Source organism: Peromyscus californicus, unplaced genomic scaffold, assembly GCF_007827085.1.
Source record: "Peromyscus californicus insignis strain IS unplaced genomic scaffold, ASM782708v3 Scaffold_5__1_contigs__length_169319896, whole genome shotgun sequence".
In the NCBI taxonomy this organism is placed as follows: Eukaryota; Metazoa; Chordata; class Mammalia; order Rodentia; family Cricetidae; genus Peromyscus; species Peromyscus californicus.
Genome location: NW_026294573.1, coordinates 69,717,982 through 69,726,319, shown reverse-complemented (window position 1 = coordinate 69,726,319; position 8,338 = coordinate 69,717,982).

Genomic DNA, 8,338 nt, shown 5'->3' with positions numbered 1-8,338 from the left:
CCCAGTGCTTGCTTAGACACATGGGCTTGAGCTCAATCTCCCAGGGGGAAAACGTGGGTAGTATATTATATTTAAATCTTTCTATGAAATAAATTGCCTTTGCAGATTTTATTTGGCTGTTTCCTCATTTAAAAACAATGGGAGACTGACTTTCGGTGTCTCTAAGCTTGAAGGCAAGTAACCACAAGACTGGAAACTCTTAAGAAGGCAGCTACACCTGAAGTGGGGCGTGTTTACTGGGAATCAGGTGCAAAGCCGGCCCTAATGCTGTTTCGTCTTCTTATTTTTGTTTTACTTTAAGTTTATGTAAACATTTATATTATTGAAGTGAGCCATAATTATTATTTACTTCTTGCTGCAGGAATGAGACTACTACACATGTAGCACAAAGTACCAGGAAAAAAAATATGACTTCTGGGATGCCGGGTTCAGATTTTAAAAATAGGACTTCCATCCCATTACTGTAAAGGAAGACTGTCTAGTGCTCAGACTTAGAACTCAGGGAAGTCAGACTACTTTATCAACAGTCCATGGGAGGGAAACAGGGGATGCATAAGAGCCAAAGCTGGAAGAAAGGAAGAAGGAAGGACTTCTGTCAGTCCTCTGGAAGAATGTGCCTGCCACAAACCCCACCATGAAAACCTTGGGCACCAGACACAGCCCAAATTCTACAAAGAATCAATGGACCACATGATGTCAAATGGGCCCAGATTTGTATTTTGATGACCCTGAGAAAACTTTCAACTGCTTTAAGGGGATGGTCAAGAGGATCCCAGATAGAACAAACTACAGGAAGAAAAAAGTCAAGCACCTCTAGAATGTCTGATTAGAAATAGATTTTCATCTTTGTGTTCTTCTATACTAGGGGAAGAAATTGGATTATTAATTTTCTTCCATAATAGACAGAGCCTTTGCAAATTTCATAGGCATCTCTATGCAGTTAAAAGAATAGACCCAATCACTGTCTGTGATGTTTAATTTTCCATAAGTACATGATTTTTGTTTAGCCTAATCCAGTTAATAATATGGGGTAATAATAATTTTTAAAATGTGGCATGTGCAGGGTTTTCTAGCATTAAAATTTTGCTACTACACCACAAGTGTGTAGAGAATATGTTGGTACTGTAACTTACAATGAGGAAACTGAGGGAACCATCATTTAGTAATAAAGAGTGACTGTGATTCCCGTCATGGTGGCCTCCAACCCAGCCATACAACATTGCTTTTAACAGGTAAGGGACCAAGCTTGTTGAAATGATGTTAGAAGCTTCATTCTTGTTACACAGGTGCACTGCTCGTATGTTATGCCATAGTGGAATGAATTCAATTAAGTGGGTTGTTTATTTTTTCAAACTACTCAACAAGGGAATGGCATTGTGGTATGGCTGGAAATATGATTATGAAAGTCCTTTTTATATAATATCCGAATCACAATTGGTACATCTGGAGATTATATAATTATCTCCTACTATGAGATATAATTTGCATACTGGAGATTTTAATGTTTATAATTGAAATTTGTATTAATTTAAGATGAAGAGGAATTATGCACTGAGGTTTGAGAATCATTTCAGGGTCCAAGAGGAGAATGGTTTGATGAAAGGGGAAATTACAGTATGTAGTCACTACAAAAATGAATATATCTAGTTTTGTTAATGTCATTAAAATATTCAAATGCGATATTGGTGGGAAACAACTTGTGAATGCACTACGAGCTCTATTTTGGTTTAGAAAACACTGTGTAGTTCTATACTTGTGTCTCTGTCCATGACTCTGTAATTGGAAGGAAAATTTGAAATGCACAATATGGTGTATGTGTTTTCTTTATGGTGAGCTCTGTTCAATGACTTGGGGCTACTCTAGCAATGTGATGATGATGCTGTAGAATGAGCCACTGGCTTTGACTGCCGGCTCTAACATTTGTCATTGTGTTCCCCAGGTGCCTTTTGTTTTGTTGGCTTCCAGGTAAAATGGGGATAGTATGAGCATGTATCCCCAGACTGTTGCCAAAAGAAGGGGTGATACGAAACACTGCTTGCAGTACCACGAAATGTGGAGGCTGTTAATTTCCTTTCTTCATACCTCTCTGAATTGTTAAGTTTCTAAAGGAATTTGCTTCTATTTCCTTGGCATAGAGAAGACACAAAATCACTAAATTCTTACAATACAAGCATTGAAATTCCCTTAACTAGATAGTGATCTGGAGGGTTAGTAATAGGATAATGTTTCACGATATTTTAATTCTAATGGCACCATGATGACACAAGGTGCCCCTTATAAGTTAAATATACATCTGGGTATAAGTTCTCTTTGGAAGTGGAGATGAAGAGCTGCTGTCCTAGGACATGCTGTTTCTAATTCCTCAGAGGAGTGTTGTCTTTCCTCATGTCCTACAGTCCCAAGTGTCTAAAGAAGAAATATGAGAAGGAAGGACAAAAGAAAAGATCAAAATCAGAAGAAGGGGGAAAGGAAGGGAAGGAGAAAAGGAAGGAAAATGAGAGGAAGAAAGAAAAGGAAGAAGAGAGAAAGGAAAGGAGTGAGTGATGGAGGACAGAAAGAGGAACAAAGGAAGAAGGAACTAGGAAGCAAAAAGCGAAGAAGGGAGGGAGGAAAGAAGGAAGGGGAGAAGAATGGAGAAAGGAAAGATGGAAGACAGAAAGGAAGGAGGAAGGGAGGGAAGTAGGGAGGAGAGAGTCAGGAAGGAAGGAAAAAGGACGGGAAGGAGGAGAGAGGAAGGAGAAAGAAAAGGAAAGAGAGAAGGAGGAAGGAAAAGAAAGGAAGAAAGAAGGAAAAAAGATGGGAGGGAGGAAAAAAGGATAGGGGAAGGGAAGAAAGAGGAAGGAACTAAGGAAGTAAGAAGAGGATGGGAGGAAAGAAGCCGAAGGAGAGAGGAGGAGGGAGAGGCGGAGGGGGAGGAGAGAAGAAAGAAGATGAAAAGAAGGGAGAAGAGGGAGCCAGGCAGGGAGGGAGAGGGAAAGGAAGAGAGAAAGGGAGGAGGTAGGGGGAGAGAAAAAGAGAGACGGAGGATGGACAGACAGACAGACAAACAGACAAGCTGTGGAACTGTTAGCAAAGCACACCAAAGAGGCGTACTGGAAACTGTAAAGGTAGGTCCTAGGGTAGAAAGGCAGGGAAGATGGGGGAACTGTGGGAGGCCCTGGGGGATCAGTAGTGCTCATACAGGGTAAAGGGCAATGCCCATAGAAAGGCGTTTGACTAGCAAGGCAGCGAAGTGGCAGTGTTTCCTGCCCCTCAGGCCACTCAGGATCTTTAATGAGTGGAATTTTGAATGCTGTTCAGTTTTGCCTCTACGGTTGTGTTCTACACATCCAGCGACTTTTATTATGGCATTAAAATATTTCCCAAGCCTTACTGCCCCTTGTAGCCAGTGTCAGATTTTAAAGGGGTGAGTGCTAGAATAAATATACACACAGAAGGGAAAGCCCATCTGAGAAGGCAGGTCTGGCCTCCACCCCCACAAATATGCTCAGTGTCTCAATACACAGAGGCTCCCTTCCCAGAGTAAATTCTTTCCAGGCCCAGGGCTGCAGAGAAGTCCCAGTCGGAGAGCACAATTCACAGTGGCTGTCATCACGTCCAAAGCATTTCGGAGCTGAAGAGGCTGTTTGAATTATAGGACAGACCAGTGTTTAGGAAAACCGAGGGAAATGGATGCCATCCGGTAGCAAAGATTTTAATTGGAGCTCGTTGGTTTTGAGGCATTTGTTCTCTGGTTATTGATGGTAAGAGAGTCTGACCTTTCTGGAGATATCTTGGAAGACAACAGTCTTTGGGTAATCTCTGCAGGACCTTTGGGGTTGCTTTGACTGGGATTTTAGAGTAATGACTATTTTTCCCCAAGTACCTATTTTGTACTGGGTTTCCATCTATATATTCAAAGGACAGTATTAGGCCCTACTTTCTGCCAGACACCAGGAACATAGAAGTGAACAAAATAGACACCCTGCCTGAATGTGGCTAGTTTTGGTGGAAAATAATCTCTCTTGGCAAACCAAATCAGAGACAGCTACCCCCAATGGAGGCCCCTATGTGGGTTGAAGAATGTGTACAAGGGGTATGGCCTACTCAGCAACACCAGAGAGAGTTTCCACAAGGAAGCACTGGCTAGGCAAAGGCAAGATGAAGAAGGTGTCCTTAAAGAGGTATATAAGGCAGATCGAAACATGGGCTTCTAAGAGGTCTATCTGGATATCACAGGAGAAGCGAGTCTGAGAATGAGAGAAGCAGAGACCACTAAGAAAGGATTTCATGTGGTGGTATTGTGTTCCCAAAAATATTGTGCACCCTAATAAACTTATCTGGGGTCAGAGACAGAACAGCCACAATATTAAACATAAAGGATAGGCAGTGGTAGCACACGCCTTTAATCCTAGCATTCCAGAGGCAGAAATCCATGTGTTCAAGGATACAGCCAGGCATGGTGACTCATCATGCCTTTAATACCAGAAATCAAGCCTTTAATCCCAGGGAGTGGTGGTAGAAAGCAGAAAGGTACATAAGGCATGAGGACCAGAAACTAGAAGCATTTGACTGGTTAAGCTTTCAGGCTTCTAGCAGCACAGTTCAGCTGAGAGCCATTTGGATATGAGGACACAGAGGCTTCCAGTCTGAGGAAACAAGATCAGCTGAGAAGTTGGCCAGGTGAAGTTAGTTGTGGCTTGTTCTGTCTCTCTGATCTTCCAGTTCACCCCAATACTTGGCTCCGGGTTTGATTTTTTTAATAAGAACTTTTAAGATTCCTGCTACAATTTCATGCAGACCTTTCACTAAGACCTGTGATCATACAGTCTCACCTAGCTGTGTGAACTAGATAATTCCATGTTGTGAGATATCTGTACACTGTGTGAAGGTGTATTGCTGTGATTGGTGTAACAAAAGGCTGAATGGTCAATAGCTAGGCAGGAGGTATAGGCAGGAAATCCAGGGAGAGGAAGGAAGAGGAGGAGGAATCTAAGCACTCTGGAGATGCCAGGAGACACAAAGAAGAAACAAGAGGTGCAAGATAGAAGAGAAGTAACACCACGTGATAGAATGTAGATTAATATAAATGGGTTAATTTCAGTTATAAGAACTAGTTGGGGACAAACCTAAGCTATAGCTTTCATAATTAATAAGAATTATCCATGTCATTATTTGGGAGCTGGATGATGGGACAGAAAAAGATTCATTACATATGGCATACAATGTGCAGGCTTGAATATCCAAACACAGGGCCTGAGAAAGCTAAGAAAAGTTCTGGACAAGGAGCCAGACATAGCTTTTTAGCCCTGCAGTCTTTTAGGTGGGTTGATGCTTGGCATACAGAGGCAGAGCTACAGGCTGCTTGCTGCCTGTGGGATGGAGCCAGCTGCCAGCGCCATGCACCAGTACCATGTGCTCAGCTGAGTCACATGGCAGCTGACATGGCAGTTTAAGATTTATCTCATGCAGTCAGAGAATGCTGTAGGTGTCTAGTAAAGGTGGGGTCAGACACAAAATAAAAAAACTCTAAAAAGTACAGTATGTTTAAAAATGTGCTTTGATACTAAAGAAAGAAAAATAAAATGGATATAGATGGTCATAGAAAAAATAGTTTAAAAATAATAAAGTAAATTCTTTAAAGTAAGAATAAAGTAGTATAAAAAGAATAAGTCACATAAAGATGGAAAATACACAGGGTGTCTGGATCCAGTATGATGCTTTGCTGATTTTGAATTTTTAAATGCTAATATACAAAAAACAATAGCTGCTGAGAGACATTGGATTATGGAAAACAGTTAAATAAAACCAACCTATATATTTTAAGAATGTCTTAAATGGAAGTAAAGAAATATGCTGCATTGTGGGAGAGGTTATGCCTTTGTTTCCACAGGAAACAAAAAGTTGTGGTTCTCTTCAAAAATAATAAAGATCAGATTTGATTGGGAGAGATCTCCTGAAAATCTTGGCTACAAATATGAAAAAAAGAAACCAAAAAAAGATTATAAGACAGGTGATGTATTTGCTGATCCCTCTACTATGGGACTAGCTCTGAGACTGGATGATACATGATAAATCTTGTTGGCTACAGAGTCCTCATGACTTGTTATTACATGCTGCCCTTTCATATGGAATGGATAGTTTGGTTATACAGTCCAAACAGACTTGTAAAATTGACAGATGCCTTTTACTTGCTCAAACATAGAACAAAAAAATCATCTTTAACTGTCTTATACACACCGCACATTCCATACTTTTGTTAATGCAGATATATATGTTACCTTTAAAAGTTTGTGTGTTTTCAGAAAGAAAAAAGGACCAGACACCAATAAAGACAAGTATTCCAGTTGATCAAGCCTCTCAAAATGCCTCTGTTGCAGTTTCCTCCAAAGTCTACATCCAGAACAACTTTAAAGCTGCTAGTTGAGATGGTCCACCCTCACAGACCATCTATTCAAGATTGCAGATAAGCTCTACACTTTCCCATTACACAGAGACTAAACAAAAAATAGTACAGACAGCTCTCCTAGGACTGGACTATAATCCCAATTTTCTCAGGGTCCCCCAAAGATGCTGTAATTCCCAGACAACAGGAAGTCTATGGAACACAATGCTGACATTCATGAGAGGTGGGGTGGATAGTTCTTGGTCACTCAATGGATTATGGATGTTTATGGTCATTGTTTAGGGGGGGTTGGTTACAAGTTGTTATTGGTAATGATCAGGAAAAAAGCTGGACAAAGAAAATTAGATTCAGGGAATCTCATTCTAAAAAAAGGGGGGGGATATAGAAATGATAGTACAAAAGGATAGATTACTGAATATACTTTCAAACTAAAAAAAACCCTACTAGTCTCAAGTATTTTACATTGGTATAGATTTTTATATATTGATACAAATTTAAGGTTATTTTTGTTATACTGTATGTATGTATGTATCTACTCTTGTTTAAGGTATTGTACCTATGCACCTCATTTAAAAATGTAATGTAAAGTACTAGTCCTTGAAAGCTATTTAGGATAATAAAGAAATACAGGTTAGTAGTTAGTCAGCTATAACAATCAAACTTATAGTCATGATAGGTGTGTCTTCAAGGTCAAACAGAGACATATTTTTAAATAGATAGATGGTTGTCAAACACTTTAAAGACCTACAGAAGATGACATTTAAAATGTTTTAATAACAGAAGGCTCTTCATGACAGTGAGACACGTCTGCTCTTGGCAGCACCAACATGCCTCAAAAAGAATGATGGGCATTGAGGAACCTCCATACGGAGTTTGCTTTCAAGGTGGCAAAGCTAGTTATTTGGGCAAGAAACTGTCCTTGCCTTGACTGCTGACAGTATGCTGTCCAAATTGGACAAGCAGGGCACAAAAGAATGTGACTGCTAAACTTTGCAAAGACAAGGTAGGACAGTCCTTAAAAATTCCTGCTACACAGAAAAATCAGATATTCTAGGCTTGTATGCCAAAGATGGATGCCCCAACATTGAAGTGATTGTACAGGCAACCAGATATCTCTGTCATTTCTATAGTTTTAGAAGTTGCTTGCTTTGTGTTCCCTGTTTACTCAGGTAATATTATATCATTCTTGGGTCTCTGATAGGGATTGAAGACTAGATAGCATACAGTTTTCCTTGTTGCCAAATTCTGAAAAAACTTACAAAAGATATGGAATTTATAAAGTTAAGAAACATAAAAGTTTATGTTTACCTACAATGTTTTGGGTTCTAAAAAGATACTTTTAGGGTGGTAATACAAGTTATGATAGAAAATGGTTTAGGTGTAAAACTTTGGATTCACTAATATAGGATAGATAATACAACACTTTCTCCAAATTTGCCAAATACATATGGAGTAAACATTGTGAATGTAATTCTTACTTGATAATTGTTCTTACTGTATACAGTTTTACTATGTTAGAGTTAAAACCTTTCCTTTTTATTTAAATAAAAAATGGGAAATGTTGTGAGATATTTGTACAGCACGTGAAGTTGTATTGCTGTGATTAGTGTAATAAAAAGCTGAATGACTAATAGCTAGGCATGAGGCATTAGTGGGATTTCCAGAGAGAGAAAGAGGAGGAAGAGAATCTAGGTGCATGGGAGATGCCAGGAGACACAGAGAGGAAACAGGAGGTGCAAGATGGAAGAGAGGTAAAGCCACATGATTGAACATAGATTAACATAAATGGATTAATTTAAGTTATAAGAGCTAGTTAGGAATAAGACTAAGTTATAGGCAAAGCTTTCATAATGAATAAGAAGTCTCTGTGTCACTATTTGGCAGCTGTCTAGCAGGACAGAAAAAGACTCATTACAATTCCCTTCATAGGCTGGGGCTATGAAGCTCAGATAG